Source organism: Dipodomys spectabilis, unplaced genomic scaffold, assembly GCF_019054845.1.
Source record: "Dipodomys spectabilis isolate Male_0828 unplaced genomic scaffold, ASM1905484v1 ptg000369l, whole genome shotgun sequence".
NCBI lineage: Eukaryota > Metazoa > Chordata > Mammalia > Rodentia > Heteromyidae > Dipodomys > Dipodomys spectabilis.
Genome location: NW_024871046.1, coordinates 572965 through 598772, shown reverse-complemented (window position 1 = coordinate 598772; position 25808 = coordinate 572965). Strand labels below are relative to the sequence as shown.

Genomic DNA, 25808 nt, shown 5'->3' with positions numbered 1-25808 from the left:
AAATGTAAACTATTTAAGGATATGACTTAAGTGGTAGAGAACTTGCCTTAAGAGTAGAAGTTGAAGCTGGGCGCCAGTGGCTCAAGTCTGTAATCCTAGCTACTCAGGAGGCTGAGATCTGAGGATTGTGGTTCAAACCCAGCACGGGCAAGAAAGTCCAAGAGACTCATCTGCAATAAACCATTAGAAAACCACAAGTGGCGCTGTGACTCAAACAACGGTAGAGCGCTCGCCTTGAGCTGAAGAGTGCAGGGACAGCGCCCAAGCCCAGAGTTCAAGCCCCAGGACTGACCAAAAAAAAAAAAAAGAGTAGAAATTGAATATCAAATTGAAAAAGGGAAGAAAAGCAAAACTGTACCAGTAAATGTTTTATCTGCTAGTAAAATGGAGCATGTATTTCAAATAAATCATTAAGAACAAGGAAAAAATGAGGAAATAAATAATAAATTCTGGAATCAAAAGATACAAAAATGCAAGACAGAATTTATTTTATGTAAGATATTAAGATATATTTTTAAAATATCATTGCCATTTACATTAGTATAAAAGTAAAAAATTAAACAACTAATTTCCAGCCTAATACTTTATATAAGGTCAGAAAAAGTAATAAAACATAAGGAAGAAATGAGTAAAATAAAAAATAAATATGAAACTGAAAGGTCAAAAAAGCTAACTATTGTACTTGAAAAAATCTGAAATCATGAAGATTGGCCTAGAACATGAAATGGGAAATAAAAATTTGTTAAAAAAAAAAAAAAAGACGAATGAATGCATGGGTTGGATTTATGGCAGGCCCGTCCCCCTGGGCCTTTCATAGTGTCCCATGCCAGAGCAAACTGTGGTCCCGAACCATGGCCTGGCCTCGATCTGTGGGCTACTGGCACTGAAGAGGGTTCCACAGAGGAAAAAATGAAAAAAATTTAAAAAAAGAATGAAAATTAAGTGAAAATGAGAGAATAGTATAAACTTTTTGCAAATCTTTTCTAACAGAAAATATTAGTAATTTTCTCAAAATATATTTTCCAAATTTGAACAAAAAGAAAACTTACTAATAGGCAAAAACTACACTTAAAGCTTGAATTTATACTTAGAAATGTACTTATATCCTTCTCTCACCCACTCACAAAACTATTTTTCTCAGAATTTTTTTTTTTTGTCTGTCATGGGGCTTGAACTCTGGGCCCAGGCACTGTCCTTTAGCTCTTCAGCTCAAGGCAAGTGCTCTACCACTTGAGCCACAGCACCACTTCCTCACAAAACTATTTTTCTTACTCAAACATTTTTATAGTATTAAATCAAAAACTCTAGGATTCAAAATGAACCCCAAGATAGGAACACAAGAGGTTTTATCTTTGTTGCTGTTGTTTTTATTGTACTTATCATGTACTGTGTGATTTTTTTGTTTCTTTTATATGTTCTTCCCCCATGGAATAACCCCTGTTTTCACTGTATTTGATGTCGGTGTCCTGAATCTTGTATATACATTTTTCTAATTTGGGGAGGGGAAGGCAAAAAACAAAGTTCTGAACTAAGGATAAAGGTTGACCCATTGTAACAATGAGATGTACAAGACACTATGTTGAAAACAAAATTTACAACTTCAGGGGCGGAGAGGGAGGCGTAGGGGAGGTGGGGAAGGAAGTGATGGTAGGGGAAAAACAAAGGAGGAGGTAACAATGCTAGATAGGAAATGTACTCATTACCTTACTCATGTAACTGTAAGCCCTCTGTAGAATAATTTTACAATAAAAACATATATTAAAAACACTATAGGATTATGTTATAGTAGTATACAAACTCTTCTGGAAACTAGAAAATGAAAAGAAACTTTCTTCACTCATTTAATGAATCCGGTACAAGCATTTTATTGAAGCCAACAGAGATAATTTCATTTCAGAGTGTTGATGCATAAATCTAAAATGAAATGTAGTAGAACTTAACTATTCTCAGATTAGTTTGCCATTCACTAAAATGTATTCTTTTGTTTGTTTTCAGTCTGGGGCCTGAACTCTGGCCTGGGCATTGTCCCTCAGCTCTTAAGCTCAAGGATAAAACTCTAGCACTTGAACCACAGCGCCCCTTCTGGCTTTTTCTGCTTATGTGGTGCTGAGGAATCGAACCCAGGGTCTCATGCATGCAAGGCAAGCAATCCACCATTGAGCCACCTTCCCAGCCCTAAAACGTATTCTTAATGTCATTATTTAGAGTACTTTTTCTGTCATTGGTGGTTACTCAACATGTGCATTTCCAGAGTTGCCCTCCCTTTAGTTTTCATAATTTAAATGACCTCTGAGTAGTCTGCTTAAGGCAACAATTTTATAAATTCTGTGCTTTTATGTTACTGGTTCCACTGTTGAAATTGACATCTGAGCAAAGATGCTCCCTTGTGTTCCTAAGAGCTAGAGAGCTATGATATGAATTAAAAATAAATGTGTTAGACAGGCTTCATAAAGGCATTAATGGCATATGTTTCAAATGGGTTTAGACCTATTTCTCCCTTCTTTGGTGCTCGTACAAATTTATACTACTCTATATTCCTTTACTGACATTTTCAATGAAGCATATTGAAGAAGGGAGAAAAACATGTATGTTCAGTAAAAACCAATAAACAATTTTCAAAAAATCAATTCCTAGTTATCTACTCATTTTCTTAGAAGACCTGTATTATTTTAAGGCCTACCAAGTACTGACTATGACTGCTAGCAAGTTCAGTTATGACTAATATGTCAAGGATAAAGACAAAGACAATCCAATTGGCAGATGTTAATGTTATTCTGCACATATATGTTCAATTTCATACTTCTATTTAAAAAAACAAAGACCTGTACACTTGTACTAAACATTGTATAAAATATGCAAATATGATTATTTGTATATAGTTTTTGTAATGTCATTTATCCATGTTCTTTTTATGCTGGCAATAGGGGTTATAGTAGCTGGCTGCTAAGCTGACACTCTATGACTTGAGTCTTAGCTCTACCACCAGCTTTTTGATGATTAATTGAAGATAAGTCTTATGGAATTTTCTGTGCAGTCTGGCTTCAAACCCTGATGCTCAGATCTCAGTGTCCTGAGGTAGCTAGGATTGCAGGTGTGTGGCACCACCACTGAGCTATTAATGCATATTTACAGATGAACTTCCATTGGAAACTATCTTGTTTCTCTTGTTCATATACTTACCTCCATGACTCATTCATTCAATAAGTATTTACTGATCAGTAATGCGCATGTCAACATTGAGTGAGAAACAATGCAACAGTTAACAAGAGAGATCTTTGTTCTTATGGAATTTATAGACCAGGTCAAACACAATAGACATTTAAACAATAAAAAACTAATAATAAATTTCCTGAATACACATTCATAAACAATAAATGAATAAAACAAGTTATATATGAAGAAAGTGAGCAGGTTCCTGAGACAGAAAATACAGTTGTATGAACAAAATTGCTCCAATTTCGACACATAGTAGTAGGAATTCAGGAACTGAAAAACACTGGGGAAATGACTTCTTGTGTTGTTTGGAAGCCATCAGACAAGCTTCATGTACTAGACTTTATAACACCAGGTTGCAACTCAACATACACCAATCTAAAAGATGCAAATATTACATCTAGGTCTTTATCCAGAAACTTGTATTCAGTCTGTAAATCTATCATAAACATATAAACTGTGGTGAATAAAACAATATTATTTGCCAGAAATGTAGCAGATCAAATGAGAGAGAAAAGAATCTGCAACAGTCTATTAATGAGCTTTAAAGTGATGCACTACACATTTCTGTAAAATTGACTACCTCCCAGTCACAGTGAATCAAATGTCACTGTGTACCAAATGTCACTATATACCAAATGGCATATCTGAGGTCAAAAAAAGTTTCTTCCAAAGCAGTTAAATATTTCATTATTATGTTTGCTTCTTATTCTTGATTTTTCAAATGCTTTTTAAAACATATTCTCATAAATCAGCTCTAAAGTGACTTTCTAGATTGTGCAACAATGACAGACTGATCCTAAACTGCAGTTCTATAACACTGTCTGATTTTAAAACATTCTGAGCTTAAGTGAAAAATTGGTACAAATCCATTCCACCCTTCTCTTCCTCTGTTCCCTCCAACCCTTAGACACTTATAGATCTAAGTCTATAGACTTTAGAGAAAGAGGATAGAGGCCTTTGGGCTTGAACTCAGAGCCTGGGCACTGTCTCTGAGCTCCTCTTTACTCAAGGCTAGTGCTACTTTCTGGAGGGCAATTGGAGTCTCAAAGCCTTTCCTGCCAGGGCTCTCATCAAACCGCAATTCTCATACCTCATTCACCTGAGTAACTAAGGATTACAGGCATGGACCACAGACAACCTGCTAGGGAATCCTACATACATGAGCCACTGACAACGTGCTAGGGAATCCTACATATTGTAAAAGTAAAAAGTGAAGATTCAGATTATTTCCTAGCCTATGCTTGGTTTTATGTCCTTAACATACTGAGAAGGGTTAATTTGTTGCTTTATAAAGATATTCAGAGAATATCTGAAAACATAAAGATTTAGTACAGTTTTGTGATTATCATTTTAAAATACCACATTAGAAAAAGTAAGACTCAAAGAGCAGTAATAGGAAAGTGGTAAAACCCAAGTTTCCCTTTTTTAAATTTAATCTGAAGAAAACAATTTAAACTGCACTACAGTTTTGGCATATGCTTATCTGGTTACCTTGAATTTTGCATTATTATTACTAGTATTAAATGCCATAAACAATTGTGCTAATATTTTCTAGTATGTTCATTTTTAATGTAAACAACCTACTTGTTCCAGATGTCTTATTTTTCCTAGCTGGCATGACATACAAATTTATTAAAATTATGGTATTTATTTATCTCACATAAATGCTAAATATTATGTCTTCAAGAAAATTTTATTCACAGAATAAAATTTTGGTTATAGAACAAAATTTTATTCATAATTATATTTTTCGGATACACAAAAATTTCTCTTTTTTAATAAGTGCTATGTATCAGGGTAAAATTTATCTTTGCTATGGTCATGTTTAAATAAACCTGCAGAAAGAAAAAAGTATTTCAATTTTTGCAACAATCAGCCTTAAAGCTTAAATAAACAAAACTAAAACTCCTTTCTTAATAAAAAATTTCTATGGTAAGGAGAAATAAAGAAGAAGGCAACAATGCTTGATAAGAAATATACTCATTACCTTGTTCATGTAATTGTAACCCTTCTGGATGATATTTTCACAATTAAAAAAAAGAAAATTTCCATGCAAAATTAAGTTTGTACAAAACCTTTTGAAATCTCAAAGACACTCTGCTCAGTGAATTTGCATCTAGGAATCTTTCCTTTAGGTAAAATTCCCATAACGCTCTGCAAACACTAGATCAATTTACATCTGAATGAGATTTAAGTATCAAAGCTGTATATAATTGACAGTTGCAGAAAAGCGTGTCTTAACCCATCTTGAAAATTAAGACCTGTGATTGCTGGAGATTACTAGTGCAGTTGTATCTTAGTTTATTTTTGTTGTGAAAAGTGTTCAAGAGATATTTATTCGTAAGTAGAAACCTGGCTTTCAAAGCATTAGTATAAATGCAAGATTACTTGATTTATATCCTTAGAAAAACTGCCCAATAAATAAGTGGGCTAATGACTTAAAGAGAAACTTCTCTGAAGAAGAAAGAAAGATGGCCAATAGACATGGGAAGAAATGCTCAACCTCCCTAGCCATAAAAGAAATGCAAATCAAAACAACATTGAAATACCACCTCACCCCAGATAGAATGGCTAAAATCAAGAACTCTAATAACAACAGATGCTGGAGGGGATGTGGACAGAAGGCAACCTTACTGAATTGTTGGTGGGAATGTAAACTTGTTCAACTACTTTGGAAAGTAGTATGGAGGTTCCTCAATAGATTCCACATAGAGCTCCCCTATGACACAGCAATCCCACTTTTGGGCATTTACCCAAATGTTTACAAACAAGACCACATGAAAGCTACCAGTACAACTATGTTGCAGCATTATTTACCATAGCTAAGATATGGAACCAACCCAGATGCTCCTCAGGAGATTAAGGGATCAAGAAAGTGTGGTATATATACACAATGGAATTCTATGCCTCCATCAGAAAGAATGACACTGCCCCATTTGTTAGGAAATGGAAAGGCTTGGAAAAAATTATATTAAGTGAAGTAAGCCAAGCCCAAAGAAACATAGGTCCCATGGTTTCCCTTATTTGCAATATCTAGTATATGTCTGAGTCAAGCAGAAAAGATCAGATAAGTTGATGTTAGGAAAATGAACCCTAAGATATGTATTTAAATGTTTTTTTTCTTTCATGAATTTGTTTCTAAAGCATTTATAAGATTATTTCTTTGTTGTTTTGTATGTCCCTCCCCCACAGTATAACTCCTGCTTTCACTATATTTGATGTCGGTATAATTTGTAGACGGGAAGGGGAAAAACAAGTTGTTTAAATAAGGATACAGGTAGGTAGACCCTTTGCAACAATGATAAGTACAAGTTGTCATGTCGAAAACAAACTTTACAACTTTGGGGCGGGGGGAGGATTGGGTGGGGGGGGCGGGGGTTGGGAGGCTTGGAAGGAATGGGAAGGGTAAACAAAGGAGGAGGCTACAATCCTTGATAAGAAATGTACTCACTATCTTGCCCATGTAATTGTAACCCCTCTGTACAGTATTTTCACAATAAAAAAAATAAATAAATGAAACAGAAAAGGAAAAAAAATTGTAGAGCCAAAGGGTAAAAAAGAAAAAGTTATTAACTTTAGTAGTACAGCTGGTGTGAGAATGCAAAATGTTAAGATGACCTCTGTGAGTGGCTTTATATATTGTCCACGACTGGATTCGGGGTTTTCACAGAGCTATTTCTACAGTAATTATATCATAACTCAATCAGCAGGAGTTTGACATGCCTAGACTTCCTACAAAATGGGATACAATGATGGAAATACTGAAATCTGTATTTCTTTCCAACTTCTTCAGTAGCCAGAGGCTCTCACCTAAAAATGGAGCATCCTAGTCTACTGATTATTTTAAATGAAAGGAATTTAGAGAGTAGTATATGCTAGAAGAGGCCAAATAACTTGGAAACAATCCCTGTGTGATGAATCAAACTGTTAACAACATTTTTTTAAAGTTGTGTACCTTGCAGAGATTTTCTATGAACCATCTCACAGCTCAAATTCAGAGTTAAAAGAGAATGAATAAAGAGCAAGATCAAAGGACACTAACATTTTCTCTGTTCTAACATCTTTATTAATGATTCTTAGAGATACTATTTACTAGTCCAATGCCACCTACAAGGCCATATGATTTTTAATATCCTTTTATTAACAATGTACAGGTGCAAGCTGAGTGCTATTGACTTGTGCCTATACTTTGAGCTAATTCAGGGGCTGAGATCAGAAGGATTGAAAATTAAGGCCTGCTGAAACATGCACACAGTATTTCTGTTCAACCAATAACTGGATGCAGTAGAGCAACACTATTCCAGCCCTGATGGGATGTGAGATTAGGAGGATAGTTGTTCTGTACCAACCTGGGCAAAACAGTTCACAAGACTCCATCTCAATAAAAGAAACAGGGTAGAATGGAAAGTATAAATCCCAGTTGCAAGAGGAAGCATAAAACAGGCAGGCCACTGTGTGAGTGTGGGTCCATGTCAAAGGTGAGACCTTATCTCAAGGTAACTTATGCTAAAAAGGCCTGAAGAAGTGACTCAGAATTTGAGCACCTGGCTAGCAAACACAAGGCTCTAAGTTTCAAACTCCAGAACCACCAAAAAAAAAGTACAAAGGCATATATCCAGATGTAACTATAAATTCTGCAACATATGCATGAAATATTATGGAATAAAAATGATGACCAAGTTTTTCATCCATTAATGTCTTTTAATTGATATACAAGTAAAACAAAGGCTTATCCATTCTCTAAGCCTAGATCCAAAGCCTATTCTTCATTGAAACCTTCCCAAATCCTTTACAAAATGCCATCTTTATAAATTTTCATAGATTTTTCATTATTTGCATTTTGACCAATTGTATCTACTTTCTATAAATGTGCTTATATGGAAGTGATTCTCTTATTTCTTATATCAGATTACTATCTAGAAGGCATAAACCGAATACTTTTATTTATCTACCACAAATCATTGGGCTGCTGTAGTGACCATAAAGTTTTGCTTTTGCCCAGGACTGTCTTCAAACTGATATTCCTACACATCTATCCCAATACCTGGGACCACAGGCAAACTGACATCACTTCTTGGTCCTGCATTGAGATAGGGTCTTCTCAGTTCAATGAACCTTTACTACCCTCTACTTGGGTTTTCCCTCCTCATATCTAGGTCTGAGAATTATTCTTCTGCACAGAGCCAAAATAAGAAAATGTTTGGTTTGAAATTTGGAGAGTTGAATAAAGGAAACAAGGGAGGTTCACAAAAAAAGTACTTCAAATATTTGCATAAGATTTTCCTCTTTCTGTTGCTGAATAAAACAACATGAGATGAAGGAAATAATGACTAAGGAGCCATGAACTGAGGAGGTCATGCAGAGTGGCAGAAGAACCCTAAATGAATACTCAGAGCATTCAATAGGGACAAATAGAATGTCATTCTCTAAAAAAGGCTAAATTAGCAGTAAAGGATGTATTTGAACCACTATACTAAACCTTAAAATAAAATATGAAAAAACTGTTGCACAAGTAACTTTATTGATTCTCATAGAAAGTGAAAGCTTGGGCCAGGTGCAGTGGCTTACACCTGGGAAGAAAAGACCAAAATGATCATGGTTCAAGGACAATAAAGAAAAAGAATAGAGAGACTCTCATCTCTATCAACAAGTAAGGGGTGGAGGCATGTGCTTCTGGTTCCAACCCCTGGAATGCATATAAAGAATTGCTACCTGAAGCCATCCTATCTGAAAATCCTATCTGAAAAACAAGTGCACAAAAAATGCTAGAGGTATGGCTCAAGTAGCAGAGTGACATTTTGTGTATTGAAGATAGGTAAAGAAGGACAAAGATAAGACTCATGTCAAATTTTTACTCAGAATATTTGCAAGAACACAATGGATGGCATCAGCACAAAACTGAAAGAAAATCACCTAAAAAGAACTGTATAGTCAGTGAAAATAGCTTACAAATACGAATACAAAAATATTTCCTAGGGGCTGGGAACGTGGCTCATTGGTAGAGTGCTTGCCTTGCATGCCTGAGGCCCTGGGTTCATTTCCTCAGCACCACATAAGCAAAAAGAAAAAAGCCGGAAGTGGCGCTGTGCCTCAAGTGGTAGAGCCATAGCCTTGAGCTGAAGAGCTGAGGGACAGCGCCCAGGCCCAGAGTTCAGGCCCCACAACCAGACCCGCCCCCCCAAAAAATAAAAAAAATACTTCCTATAGAAAAAAATGACAAGAAAATGTGTATTCATCAAATCTGCATTGCACAAAAGCTAACAGAAAAATTTGAAGCAGAAGGAAATCATATCTAAAGAAAAATTTTCTATCATTAATAACAAACACCAGACAAAAATGGTAAATATCTGAGTAAGTGTTAAAAAAGACCCTATTTTCTCATTTTAAAACTTTTTATAAGGTAATTGAATGTTTAAAGTAAAAGTAGTATCAAACTGTTTTGCCATTTATAGCATGTTGAAGTAGAAAACATGTTCTTATAATGATATAATATTATGTGTGATATAGTAGTATTGGAAAGTAAACTGAAAATATAAACATATTCAACATAAATTCTAGAGCAATATATATGAGATGTGTTGGAAAAAAACATGATGATAGTTCTAAACCCAATTATATGAATAATTGCATTAAGGTTAAGTAGTCTAAACACATCAATTTAAATCCAGAGATTGTCAGAATAGTGACATATATCCAACTATAATAAAGAAATGACTTAATATTTTACTTTAAAGACAAAAGTACAGATAGTTTCCTTGTAAAAGGATAAAAATAGCACCATGAAAGCATTATTAATTAAATAAATGAAATAGCTATATTAATATCAAACAAAATAGACTTTAAGGGATATAAGACTGTCTGGGGAAAGAAGGGTATAGTCTAATAAGAATGAATCAATTCACTCATAAACATGCAAGCACTTAATAATACAGCTATAAATACATATAGGAAGACTAGTAAAACTGCCCGGGAAAATTGGTAAATCCAAAATTATAGTTAGAAATTTCCAAATTCCTTTTGATATAATCAAAGCAACAAGTACACAGAAAATTAAGCAAGCCATAGGAACCTTAAGCAATAAAATAAATCAACTTGAATGGATTAAAAATTTTTATAATACCCACTCAACAAGAGAACGTATGTTTGTTTCAAGTTACCATGAAATACTCATAAATTGAGTCATAAAATTCCACTTAATTACAAAGTAGTGAAATCATAAAGGCAATAGTACTAAATTGTAAATCAGTGACAAAATATTCCCGGTCATGCGTAGCTCCTGAGCAGAAAGATAAAATTTTATGTGTTGAAACACTTGAAAGTGTTAGAAGACAGAGCTGGCAGCCAGGATAGTAGCTGGAAGTTAGGCATCAATTCTTAACTCCAAGACCATCAATAGATGAGCTAAAATTTTGTACAAATCATAAAATGATTACAAAATTTCACATGTAAAGGACAGAAGTTAGAGGGACCAGGCTGAAAAGGAGTAGTCATGGAAGACATTTAGTATACAAAGAGTAATACAAATTGTTACATATAGTCTTCATTCTATATATCTATATATCAATTAAATTTAAGATATTTGTTTTTTGAAAAATAGGGCTATCAATTACTATAGCATGGGTGAAACAACTGCAGTTTGAGAATAAGCAAAACAAAAACCATAGCAAACAATTATAAAAACAATAAAAATACAATATGTATCCATGATGAACAAAAAACTCTTAATATTTCAGTAAAATAAAGAGAAGAGAACATTATGATCTTATTGAAGACAAATATGAAAAAAATCTTCTAGAGTATAAATTCCTACTTTCTAAGATAAGAAGTGAAGACATTCATTCTCTCATCAAAATCTGTAGGAAACATTACTAAAAGGAAAGAACAAGGCTGGGCACCAGTCACTCCTGTCTATAATCCTAGCTACTTAGGATCACCATGCAAAGCCAGCTCGAGCAGAAGTCTGTAAGACTCTTGTCTCCAATAAACATATCAAAAAAAGGTGCAAGTGGAGCGTGGCTCAAGCAGTAGAGTGCTAGCCTTGAGCAAAAGAAGCCCAGAGGCAGCACCCAGGCCCAGAAATCAAGCCCCAGTTCTGGAAAAAAAGAAAAGAAAGAAATGAGAGAAAATCTAAATAACAAGAAATGTTAGGTACATGGGTTGAAAGATTCAGTATTGTTTAGATGTTAATTAGTCCAACATGCTCCAAAATTAACATTTCTGAGAGCCCCAAAATAGCTCCACATTATAAAGTCGATTTTTTTAAGGTCACAAGGGTATTCACTGAATAAATCTGATTCTTTCTAATATAGATGTAGACACAATTAGAGATACATACAGATAAAAAACATAAACATCAATTCAATCTACAGTAATATAATGAAATGTCTCATAGGCCTGAAATGTCTCATAGGCCTAAATATAAAAGCTAGTGTTATAAAAGTTTGAGAACAGGAATAGACAAAATCTTTGGATCATGGTTGGCCTAGAGTGTATATTGGCATAGCAAACCAGCTAAATATTTTTTTCTATTTTTAAAGGAATGGAGAATAGGAAAATATGCAGCAGACCATAAAGTAAACGCCTAAAGCATATGCTATCTGACCCTTTACAGAAAACATTTTATGACCACATTATTAAAAGCAAAAAATGGAAAACTACTTTGCAAACTAAAGCTAGGCTAAAAAATTTGATGAAGTACACAATATATGCATATATCATAAGGAAATCTTCAATAAATTGTGCCACATAAGAATTAAAAATTAGCTTCATTTTTCTAAAATACTATTAGAAAATACAAAAACATACTATAGAATAGTAGAAAGTTTCACTATTCACATACTTATCATGATATTTGTATATGAAGTATTGAAATATTTCTTACAACTCATTATGAAAACCTAAAAATTACTAACAAACTGACTGAAATATCAAAATAATACAAAGAAGATAAGTATATAATAAAGAAAGACAGAAGAATGTAAGTTGAGAGACAATAATCTTTGGTTAGCCTCATCTCGCTCTTATCACACTCACACTGTGTCCTTTACAGGTTTTCAATTTTTCATTCACCATATTTACCAGGAGTGTTTCTAGCACTTTTGGGGAACTCTCCTCTGGATTATTCATTAACTGTTCTGTGACCGGATTATCATGAGTAGGAGTTGAGATACCTGGATTTGCCATTTTTCTTGTGTTTCTTAAGCTTGTTCTGCCCATTTGGTATGAAAGTAACACCAACTTCGCACTAGAACACTATTTTAAGGCAAGCATCAACCAGAGTCCTGTAGTTGCACAGTCAAAATGGCTGCAGATATAATCTAGTTCAACAGATACTATCTATTCAACATCAAACAACTATGATTCATGGGCTAAGAACATCAAAAAGGGATTCAGCAGACCAGAAATTAATTGATTTAGGGAGAATTGTGGGAAAAATAGGATTAGAGGGATGTGGATAAGTAAAAGGAAAGAGTGAATTTTACCAAGTCCTAACATCAGAGAAGAAATGGATCGAACAGAATGAGAGAGATAAAGATTCAATAAAAAAAAGAAAAAAAAAACAAAACTATAAATTAAAAAAGAAACACAAAAATTATGTAAGTATAAAGAAATAATGCTAATAGAAGAAAAGGATAGGGACTGGGAAGTTGGCTCAGTGGTAGAGCGCTTGCCTTGCATGCCTGAGGCCTTGGGTTCAATTCTTCAGCACCACATAAGCAAAAAGAAAAAACCCGGAAGTGGCGCTGTGACTCAAGTGGTAGAGCGCTAGCCTTGAGCTGAAGAGCTGAAGGACAGTGCCTAGGCCCAGAGTTCAGGCCTCACGACCGGACCCAAAAAAAAAGAAGAAAAGGATAGGATGAGAAGAAAGAGATATAAAGGAAAAATAAAAAAAATAAAAAATAGAATACTTAAGAATTATATAGGTATGAAGAAATAATAATACTCCTAAAGAAGTTAAGCCTAAGATGTTGTGAATTGAGTAATCAATTTCTGAATTAAGTATGTACACAATGAAGTATAAGGTCTAATACTCGATGATGCGTATATATCTAGGGATGAGCAGAACAGCAATTAAGTCATGCAAAAAAATAAAAATAAAGGACCAAAAGTTTAAAAGAGATTTAAAAAAAAGCACACACACATACACACACAAATACCTAAAATAAAAATTATGAAAGAAAGAAACAAAATAGAAAACAATTTTTAATTAAAAAATTTGTATGAAAAACGAGTTATTTGAGTTATTTGGGGGGGGGAGGAAGATCTTGTATCTACCTTGTGTCCATAGCCAGTCTCTTAGTGGACTCTCTGGTTTGCTTGTGGTATTTGGTTTTCCTGTGAGTTGACTGGTTTGTTAAATATTTGTTTGAGAGGGAAGAAAATTGCTCTGCCTTACTCAGGACTTTGTGATCCTCCTCCCAGGCTAGTTCAGAGGGAGAGAGATCTGCTTTGAGTATCACAAAAGAAGGAGATGATTATTTCCTCTAGCTTGGAGTTGCTGTGATGAGGCTAGGTTCTGGGTAGGGTTGAGGCTTATCAGCAATCAGTAGTCACTCCTCTGTGGATGGAACTTTCTCTGCTTGGGAGGGGCAACCCTGGGTGGAGCTGAGCCTGCCAAGTCAGGTCAGGTTCCTGTGACCTCCTGAATTTCCCCTATTGTTTTCTTCCAAGGCCTGAGTTGTAGCTAGTTGCTAGGCCAGGCCTTTGTCAGTATCAAAGATGGAGTTCTTCTCTGGTGGTGGAGGAGGGGCTACCTTCCCACCACTGCTCTGTGAGAAGGAATGAGGATGTCTTGGGGTGTACTTACTCCAGCCTCTTGTTTTCTGGACAATCCCTGGTCTGTGATCAGCAGGATGAAGATTTCTGCTTCTTGTCAGTTCTCGCTGGTGGTGAGTAGAATCTGCTCACACACTGCATCTGGCACCTTTGTCCCAGACTCTCTCTGTTGAAATGGCAGCCGCCCCAGCCGCCACTGCCGTGGACACTGGCAAGTGCTCAGATCTGTCTCCTTGACCAAGCTGCTTGTATTTTTCCTCTCTGGCCAAACTCTCTGTACTGTGATGGCACACATGGTGTGATTCTCTACACTAGGGCTGTTCACTGGAACACTAAAACTGCTTTCTATGGGAGAGCTTGTTTAGCCTCCAGCTTTTCCTCCTCCATCTTCCTCGCTCCTGCTATTGAACTTTTGTGATCCTCTCCTAAAAATACTGTATCCTCCTTTCGTTATGACATCTGAGTGTTTAGAGTACTGTTTTATTTACCATATCCCAGTGTCATTTTTTAATCTTTTACTATCCATGGTGTTTACTTGCAGATTTATAGGCCCATTCTGATGACTACATATGAGGGAAACCGTGCAACTTACATTTCTTTGGGTCTGGCTTATAATTTTTTTCAAGTCTTTCCATTTCCATACGAATGGTACAATATCATTCTTTCCAATGGGAATATAGAATTCCATTGTGTATTTGCACCACATTTTTTGAGTCAGTCTACTGAGGAGCATCTGGATTGATTCTATATTTTGGCTTTGGTAAACAATGATGTAGTGAATTTGGTTGTACTGTAGCTTTAGTGTGGCTTGATTTGTGTTCTATTGGATAAATGGCCAGGAATGGAATTGCTGGGTAATAGGGAAGCTCTATGTTTAGTCTCTTGAGGAACCTCCATACTGATTTCCAGAGTAGTTGAACAAGTTTGTTCAACAGTGTAATAGAATTCCCTTTTGGCCACATCCCCATCAGCATATATTATTGGTAGTTTTCTTGGTAATGGCCATTCCAAATGGGTGAAGTGACATCTCAATGTTGTTTTGTTTTGTATTTCTTGTATACTAACCAAAATTTTTAAGACTGTCAATATCAAATTGGTGGTGGGGGGGGGGAAATACTTGAAAGCTCATGCATTGTTTTTTAACACTGTAAAATGGCCTAATTTGAGGAAACATTTTGGTCACCTGAAGCCATATTTGAAGAGAATTCACTAGGAAGCAAGGAAGGAAGGAAGGAAGGAAGGAAGGAAGGAAGGAAGAAAGAAAGAAAGAAAGAAGGAAAGGAGGAAAGAAGGGATATTTTGAGCTACAGAAATACTTTATATTGTGATTAATATGATGGTTACGCAGGCATGCTCAAAAACTCATTGATTTGTCACTTAAAGTGGATATAACCTAATTGCATATACACTGCACTTCAACAACATTTTAAGTTAAATACATATGAGCAATGCACATGGAATCATGTGGTTGACATAGAACAAAATTCATTGCCTGGTTTTAGGCCTACTTTCAAAACTATATGAAATTTTCAAGGGAAACTCCATCAGTGATGACTACATGAAGAGGTCACAGGAGATATTTTCATTCAAGCTCTTCAAGAAGAGGCCAAAAGGAAGACTGCCAGTTCCAAACCAGAGCAGACATCATTGATTGTCTGCCTAATAGCTGCTATTGCAGGCTGCTTGATCCATAATATAATGTAGAAATCTTACTACCCTCCCACCATGTGATTCAGAGGTAATTTCAGAGTATTTTAATCTCATCATGGTAACTTCTTTACTAGGGTCTGGGTGTGGCATTACAGGTGATCAGGTGATTAATTTTCTATCAGATATAAAAGCACTCTTTTAAGAGCATATAATATTGTTTCTTCCTAAAAAGAAATGCACAGTAAAATAAATATTTTATTGTTTTCCCTTGGACATTGTTCTTTCTAGGACAGCCATCTTGTAAACATCAAGGAAACTAGCCCAAAGCCAAAGCTGTTAAATATAACAACAGAAAAATGAAAATAACCTGAGTCCTTAATGATGCCTCTGAGCCAATTAAATGACCTACACAGCATTTCCTTCTGCTGGATTTCTTTTAATGGAGGAAATAAATTTCTTCATTATTTAGATCACTTTTGTCCAAATTTTCTGTTACTTGCTGAAATTATCATGACTGGTAATTGCACTGCTACTGAAGCCTTAGGAAGAAACTCATTAAGAATTTTATATAGCTCAGTGGCTAGAAATAAAAAAAAAAAAAACTAATAACATAAAATTAAGAAAGAAAGGGCTAAACTACTATAAGGACCCAGAGAAGACTGAACTCAAACAAGCTCCATTTGTGGAAAAACATAGCAAAGAAATACAAAGAAAAAGAATAAGTCTTTGTATTCATATATAGTCTGGAATGGGAAATGAAGATAATTATCCAAACAATTAGCTTATATCTAATTTTATGGGCGTTTGGTGAAAAATGTAAGCTATTCATGAATACATTTTGAGAACATGGATATGGGTATATATAAAATACTTAATTAAATTATTTTACAAATAAATTTATAATTTATTTCTTAATTGTGAAGTGTTTTATTTAGCTTTCTAATGTGTTTCAATTGATTAGCAATTCACTCAATTTTATGCATGTATTTACGAATATATAATCTTAATTTTAATTATAAATAATGTCTTACATCATACAATAATATTTTGTCCAATGTTGAACTACTTGATCATCCCATAAAACTATAACTGACCAGAACATTCTTCATTGCCAGAATGGCATAGCATGATACATTACCCACAAATTTTGGTGATGCTCATATTAATAAGACTACTAGCTTATCAGTTGTATGAAACTGCATTGTGTACCATTATATACAGCACATAACACTTGATAATATTAATAAAAAACTGTTGTTGGTTTATGTGGATACTATGATTCTTTTAGAATGTAATTCTATTTAGTAAAAACACTACATGCTTGTAGAACACTCACAACATCTATGTGCTTACCATGTCAATTAATTGAATCATTTTCTCTTGTTTTAATTTAATATCTTCTTGTTTTATTCAGGATCACTCAAATAATAATCATATATAAATTATTATGTGTGAATGTGTGTAAAGAATAGATGTGTATTATGTTATACCATGTTGGCTTTTTTTGGGGGGGGTCTGGTTATGGGGCCTGAACTCTGGGCCTGGGCACTGTCCCTCAGCTCTTCAGCTTAAGGCCAGCCCTCTACCATTTGAGCCACAGCACCACTTCCGGCTTTTTCCTTTTTGCTTATGTGGTGCTGAGGAATCGAACCCAGGGCCTCAGGAATGCAAGGCAAGTGCTCTAACACTGGGCCACCTTCCCAGCCCACCATGTTGGCTTTTATAAGTTCTCTCTATAATGTTCTCATATAATAAAATGGACCAATGAGGATTTCTTTGAATATTTTCATGTCATTAAATGATACATGATAGTGTGTATAATACGGACCTCCTTGTATCACTTATGAAAAGTTAGTTACACTTAATAATGATAAGCCTCAGTATTTTTCAGGTAGTCCCCAAGCTACGTATACAAAAACATTATTCTACCTGTCTTGCAACTGGAGAAATAATGTTTGGGTTTTTTTGTTTTGTTTTGTTTTTGTCGGTCGTGGGGCTTGAACACTGGGCCTGGGCACTGTCCCTCAGCTCTTCAGCTTAACGCGAGCACTCTACCACTTGAGCACTTCCAGTTTTCTGGTGGTTTATTGGAGATAGGAGTCTCACGGTCTTTCCTGCCTGGGCTGGCTTTGAACCACGATCCTCAGATCTCAGACTCCTGAGTAGCTAGGATTATGGGCGTGAGCCACCAGCGCCCAGCAGAAATGATGTTTTTTAAAAAGCATGGATATTCCTGGACTATCTGATAGAAATGATGAAATTGGAAACAGAATTAGAATCAGAATTCATTCAGAGATTGATCTTCTGTCCTTTTAACAAAAATACCAAACTTCATCTATTTCTAAAAGAGAAACCCATGACCACATACAATATATTGAAAATCAGGATTCGTTTATCGCAGCTGTGAAAAAATACAACAGGATGTTTTCTAACATTTATCTCCAAAGTAAAAAAAAAATGAGGCCAGACAAGGAGAAAGACACTGGACAATATATTTAAAAAGAAGCAAAATGCCTGGTCAACACATTAAAAAAAAAACAATGAAAGAAATTCCAAACAATGGGCTAAATAAATAGCTAAGACAAGGTTCTTAATAAGAGTGACAAGTCATAATTAAACTATATTTGGCTTACTTATGTCAGACCTATGGCAAACTAATTTCATTTGCAGAAATGTGTAAAGTGGCATAAAGCCACATTACAAGCTTCTTTAGAAGAAAAAAACACAATGAAAATGTTTTATTATAAGAAATTTAGATTTCAAATGCTTAAATTCTTTATGGTAAGCAAAGGAAAGCATCTGTAAATCCTCTAGCATCTCTAATGTTCTAAATGTAATTGCAAAGGCGAAACACTCAGATTGGAGATGTAACTCAGTACTATAACGCTTGCATAGTATTGCAAAGGCTGTGGAGAGTTAGCATCAGGAGGAAAAATAGTGAGGTGCCAGTGGCTCACACTTCTAAATATAGATATTTAGAAGATCTGGGGATTATGGTTCAATGCCCTGGAAGGCAGGAAAGTTCATGAGACTTATCTCGAACTATATAACCAAGAAACGGAAGTGGAGCTGTCTCAAGTGGTAGAGTGCTAGCCTTGAGCAAAGAAGCTCAGGGACAGTGCCCAGGCCTTCAGTTCAAGCAAAGACTAGTAAAAGAAAAACAGGAAAGAAAGAAGCACACACCCCAAAATGCATATCTATACCTACAGTACACATATTTCTAACATGATTATACATAGCTGAGACCAATGTAAATGACTAAAATAGGTCAAAATATAAACAAAAATGTGTATTTCTGACTACATGTTATTTATATTTGTGTGTGTATGTGCACACTTACACGTGTGTGCACTAAGGATAGAACCCAGGACCTCAATTCTGTTAGGTAAGGTCTCCATCTACTACACTTACACACACAGATCAAAGTTCTTTTCTTCATTAGAATATTAGTGGCACAAATCAATAATTTTCATTATGATATTTTCATTAATGGATATAATATACCTTGATCTTACTCCCAACCTCTTCTTTGGTCCTTCTAAAGTTAATTTCTATGCTAGTTAAGTATGTTAGGGTACTGGCTATATTTAATAAACCTCTCTTCTTACTATTTATGCTCTCTTACTATTTGCTCTATTTGAATGCCATCCTTAAGCTCTGTCTCTTCTTTCATAAAAACTTCCATAACTTAGACCCTTGCTCCATCCTGAATGACAATATCTCCAAGGAAAAGATTTATTCTATAGTTGTCTGGTTGTAAAGGTGTAGACACTTTGTCACTCCTTTCCTCCTCTTTGTTCTCAGTATCAGGTTCTCATTTCAAATGATGCTTCCAGATACAGTCAACTTTTGGCAAAGCTTGGCAACTATGAAAGTGTATTTAATAGCCAGCCAATCTTCAAGCCTCAGCTTTTTCATGTCTAAGAAATATGCTCTTACATGAGTAACTAACTTTACTAAAACCACTTTTTTTCTAGCTATGAAACTTGTGTAATAGAATGTCCAAATAAGGCAATTGGGAGGTTTCAATAAAGGAATGCATATTAAAAAAAAAACTTTTCAAATGGCAGCATACTATATAGGTAGAAGGTTCTGTAACTCTCCCCACCCCAAACTCTGAAAGAGGACAATAGTTCTTCCTATCCAAGGTTTCCCTTTCCTTGGTTTAAATTACCTACAATAAACTGTATTCCAGAAATAATAAGTAAAAAGTTCCACAAATAATTTTTAATGTTTAAATAACATTTGTTAAAGCATATCAATAGAATTGTTCTATTTTATTAGTAGTTACTGTTTTTGATGGCTTACTATACCTAATTAATAAATTCAGCTTTATCAAAGGTATGAACTATCAACTAGGGAGGAGGAACGAGGGAAAAAACTGGGAGAAAATAAGGGAGGGGATGACACTGTTCAAAAAGAAAAGAGCTCCTGTAGGCAGTGTAGTTTGAGATCAACGGGGCCAAGTTGATTTTCTAAAAAAACATTCCCCTTGTGCACATAAATATGTTTTATCCATTTTGAATTCTTAAGCTATAAAGACCTCTGCAAATCAGGCTATTCAGGAACTATAGAGATACAACTTAAGCCAACTAGGTATCAATGTATGTTCTTACTGTGAAATCTTTTCATTTGCTAAAGATGCCTTAGTTTCAGTTTGTTCTTTGCTTTACCTGTCTTTTTGTCATTTCATAAGCTTATGTTGGACAAATTCTTCCCCTTTAATTAATTTTGATATTGCATTTATTTATAAATGGTTTTTCTTCTAAGAACTTTTTTGTCTTTCATTTTTCAATCAGTAGAGTCTCTAGTTTAAATCAGTTTGGTGAAATAGAGATCAATCTCTTTTGTTTCAATTTTAAAAATACAAATACCATATGATGACACTTTTCCCATGGAAAAAGGTGAGAAAAAGGAACAAGAGCACAAGCAACAGTCACTGTATGATTCTCAACATGTAACACTTTTTTATTGTAAAACTACTGTACAGAGGGGTTACAATTACATGGGCAAGGTAATGAGTGCATTTCTTATCAAGCATTGTTGCCTCCTCCTTTGTTTCCCCTTACCATCCCTTCCCACCTCCCATCCCACCCTCCTCCTCATCACCCCCCATGCCAAAGATGTATAGTTCATTCCACATAACATCTTGTACCTCTCATTGGTGCAATGGGTCCACCTGTATCCCTATTTAAACAATTTATTTTTTCCCTTCCCCTCCACAAATTATACCACCATCAGATACAGTGAAAACAGGGGTTATATCGTGGGGGCGGGACATTCAAAGCAACAAAGAAATATCTTATAAATATGTTAGACACAGTATCAAGAAAGTAAAAAACATTTGAGTCCTTAACGGGGTAAATTTCGCTTCACATCAACTTATCTGATCATTTCTGCTTATCTCAGACATATACTAGTTATTGCAAATAAGGGAAACCATGGGACCTATGTTTCTTTGGGCTTGGCTTACAACACAATATAATTTTTTCCAAGTCTTTCCATTTACTAACAAATGGGGCAATGTCATTCTTTCTGATAGAGGCATAGAATTCCATTGTGTATAATACCACATTTTCCTGATCCATTCATCTACTGATGGACATCTGGGTTGCTTCCATATCTTAACTATGGTAAATAATGCTGCAATAAACATGGTTATGCTGGTAGCTTTACTTAAACGTTCTTGTTTGTAATCATTTGGGTAAATGCCCAAAAGTAGGATTGCTGAGTCATAGGGAGCTCTATGTGGAATCTTTTCAGGAACCTCCATACTGCTTTCCAAAGTGGTTGAACAAGTTTACACTCCCACCAACAATGCACTAAGGTTCCCTTCTGTCCACATCCCCTCCAGCATCTGTTATTGTTAGAATTCTTGATTATAGCCATTCTAACTGGGGTGAGGTGGTATCTCAATGTTGTTTTGATTTGCATTTCTTTTATGGCTAGGGAGGTTGAGCATTTCTGCATGTGTCTATTGGCCATCCTTCTTTCTTCTTCAGAGAAGTTTCTCTTTAAGTCTTTAGCCCACTTATTTATAGGGCATCAACATGTAACACATTTTAAGGGTCAAATATTCTACTTTTTATGTGCAAATGTTATTAGCATTTCATTAGTATTACAGTTTATTCATACAGCTATTATAAGCAAAATTTTTCATCTTATTGTGCCTAAGCCTCGCATTCTTTAATTTTTTATTTAAATTATTCTTAAAATTTTGCTCCTTTTTGTCTCTAAAATAACTCAGCTTTACTAAAGCTGATTGGATACAGGAAGACTATTTTTCCATTTACAAATAAGTGAGTAGAATGACTACAGTTTATAACTGATTATTCATCATTGTTGGCTTCTTTGTATGGATGCTAGGCCCTCTTAATCATTTAGAAGTTTTCTCCTCCATTAAGTAAATTATTTTGTTGATTATATACTTAACATTTTATAACATGGGATATATGATTGTCTTTGATATTTTGGGGTTGTTTTTATTTTGTTTTGTTTTCAACCCTGGGGTTTGAACACATGGTGTCATGATAGCAATGTAAGAATTCCATATCTGTATCATGCCTCCAGCCAATTTTTGAGCTGGTTTTTTGAGATAGAGTCTTGTTTTTTGCCTGGGTCCAAACACATACTGTGGTCCCCTGATTTTAAGCTGTCTTCCATAGCTAGGATGACAGGCATGTGACATGATGTTAGTGTAGTCTTATGAACACTCTTATACAGGCTAGACTAGAAGCCATGATCCTTCTGACATCAGCCTCTGTAGCTGTGATGACAGTTGCATGCTAATGAGCTCAGCAATTGGTTGAGGAAGAGTCTCATATTTTGCCAGGATTGACTTTGAATTTCAATACTCAAGATCTCTGCCTCGAAACTAGGATTACAGATATGAGCTACAACATCCATTTTTCTGTTTCTTTTGTTTTGTTTTGTTTTTTGCTTATTTGTTGGTTTTTTTAATATTTTTATTGTGAAAATACTGTACAGAGGGGTTACAATTACATGGGCAAGATGAGTACATTTCTTATCAAGCATTGTAGCCTCCTCCTTTGTTTCCTCTTCCCATCCCTCCTACCCCCCATTCTCCCCCCCTCCACCAAAGTTGTAAAGTTCGTTTTTCAACATAACGACTTGTACATCTGTTGTTGGAATGGATCCACCTGTATCCCTATTTAAACGATTTGTTTTTTCCCTTCCCCTCCACAAATTATACCAACATCAAATACAGTGAAAGCAGGGGTTATACCGTGGGGGAGGGACCTACAAAGCAACAAAGAAATAATCTTATAAATATGTTAGAAACAATAGCATGAAAGAAAAAAAAACATTTGAATACATATCTTAAGGTTTGTTTCCCTAACATCAAATTATCTGACCTTTTCTGCTTGACTCAGAGATATACTAGTTATTGCAAATAAGGGAAACCATGGGACCTATGTTTCTTTGGGCCTGGCTTACTTCACTTAATATAATTTTTTCCAAGCCTTTCGATTTCCTAAAAATGGAACAATGTCATTCTTTCTGATGGAGGCATAGAATTCCATGTTTCTTTTATTTATGAGGAAGAGATGAGGTTGAGACATGGTTTGACAATGTAATTCAGCTACTTTCTTCCTTACTCAACCTACCATGTGGTAAGATTGTAGGCATGCAATACTATGTCTAGATGAAGAATGATTTCATTTATTTATTCATTCATTTTGCCTTTCTTACTCTAAAACAATTTTCTGTTCACTATATTCTTCCTTATTTATCATCTATAGCAATAATTTTGATTTTTCCATATAGTACATACTACAGTCCAAGCCTCTAGTGCTTATATTGATTGACTTTAGTGATGCCACATCTTTAGCTGAAAAGGGAATAAGGTCAGAGAATATTATGAATATTGGCATAAGTATTAGTTATCAATAGCTTAATTTCAGCTAAATATTTTAGGCTGTACAAATTGTATTAAATCCTTTTCTGAGAAGATCCAAAAGCATTCAGTCTTATATATTATTTCCCCCTTTGTGTGAAATTATAAGTTTTTGTACCTCTGCAACTCCATACAGAAAAAGTTACTTTAAATATCTATTACAAGGGCTAGGAATGTGGCTTAATGGTAGAATGCTTGTCTAGCATGCATGAGGCCCTGGGTTTGATTCCTCAGTACCCACATACACAAAAACAAAAACGAGAAGTGGAGCTGTGGCTCAAGTGGTAAAGCACTCACCTTGAACAAAAAGAAGCTCAGTGTCAGTGCTCAGGTCCTGAATTCAAGCCCCAGGACTGCAAAAAAAAAAAGAAAAGATTTTGGCTGGACACCGGTGGCTTACACCTGTAATCCTAGCTACTAAGGAGGCTGAGATCTGAGGATCATGGTTCAAAGCCAGCCCAGGCAGGAAAGCGCTTCAGTCTCTTATTTCCAATTAACCAGAAAACCAGAAGTGGCACTGTGGCTTAAGTGGTAATGTGCTCATCTTGAGCTGAAAAGCTCAGGGAAAGTGCCCAGTCCCAGAGTTGAAGCTAGATGATAGACAAAAAAATAAATAAATAAATTCTATTACCAAACGGTGTAGTCTTAAAATGTATTGCCTCTAGCAATATTTATGAAAAATAAGCTGATCATTCTTTTCAAAAATATATCAGATAACCATTTCTTTAGAGACATGTGTATATTCAGAGCTGTAGTTAAAAAAAATCCTATTAGGGCTGGGAAGTTGGCACAGTGGTAGAGTGCTTGCATGAGAGCCTGGGTTCCATTCTTCAGCACCACTTATGTAGAAAAAAAGCTGGAAGTGGTGCTGTGGCTCAAGTGGTAGGGCACTAGCCTTGACCTGAAGAGCTGAGGGACAGTGCCCAGGCACAGAATTCAGCCTCCACGACTGACAAAAAAATCCTACTAATTGCCTGAATACTTGCTTTTCCATCAACATGTATGGTATGCAGACACAAGCCGTGAGCTGATGATGCACTGTCAGATTTACAGAACTTTATGTATGCATGCAACCCTTATTTGTCTTCATATTTTTCCTAAGAATAAGACAACACATACTGACTGCTAACACATTTTGTTTGTCTATTGCTGTTATTTTTGAGACAATTGTACTAATACTTCACTGTTGTAAGTTGTACTTCAGTAAATCCATGCAAAAGTGTGTTCCTCTAGCTTCTATTGCTTTCCCTTGTAAGCTACATGCTATTCCCTAGAATTCATTCACTTGTCATGACTAACCTTGTGGAGTTTCAAGAAAAGCAAAACATCAATGCTCATTTCAAAGTATTTTGGAAAATCCTCAGCTGCAAATGAAGTCAAGGTGCAAAATCATGTTCTGCCTTTTTCTACAGTGAAAATTTGCAGTATACTGAACTCATGAGCTTTGAAAGAGATTACCTCCCTATACTCTTTTTATTTGTTTTTTCCTGTTACCCTCCTAAAAAAACCCTGCAAGAGCCTTCCTGTTCGAGCAGATTCAGGTCACATCTAAGCCTGATCCTTTCCAGATTATTCACAAATAAATTATCTTCAAAATAAAAGGAAAAGTCACACAATCCTCCTACAGCATTAAATTTGTAATCACACAAGTCATGAAATTCAGGATTATGGTTCCCACGGTAACCCTGCTCTTTCTCTTCTGCCTGTGCCCTACAACATCGACTTAACATTTAAACTGCTTTTCTTATGCTGCTCTAACTCTCAGAATCAGCATCTTGTAAGAGCTGTCTGATTATATATGTTTACAATATGAGCAATGATTTATTAATTTTTGAAGCCCATCTAAATTAAATAAGTCACAACAGCTAATAGATATTCTGGCTATAATAGAAAATAAAATTCACATGAGAACCAAGCCTATAAATCTGTCATGTATTTCCTAATTTAGCCCTAGTTGTTATCTACTCTCTGAAGAATCATGTCCAGAGTCGGGGAGCAAACTGTAACCCATTGGGCAATGAAACTGGATTTTCATTTACGCTTTAAGTATTTTATGACATCAGAAAATACCTACTAAGTATTCAGAATTTTTTTGCTTTTTCCAAAGCAGAGTGTACATGGTGTTTTATAATTTTGCTTTATATTGCAAAATGTCATTCTTGATTTTCCTACTATTTTATATAAACTGTCAAATGCAAAGAACATTCTTTTTCTGTTTGTGTGCTGGTCATAGGGTTGAATTCAGTCT

At 35.3% G+C, this 25808-nt stretch overlaps 1 non-coding gene across 1 annotated transcript; it reads left to right on the top strand.

Annotated features, from left to right (window-relative positions):
* Positions 1-770: 770 nt before the first annotated feature.
* LOC122096360 lies at positions 771-903 on the top strand. Its single transcript, XR_006145286.1, has one exon. It is a non-coding gene; the product is annotated as a small nucleolar RNA SNORA42/SNORA80 family (small nucleolar RNA).
* The last annotated feature ends 24905 nt before the right edge of the window (positions 904-25808 follow it).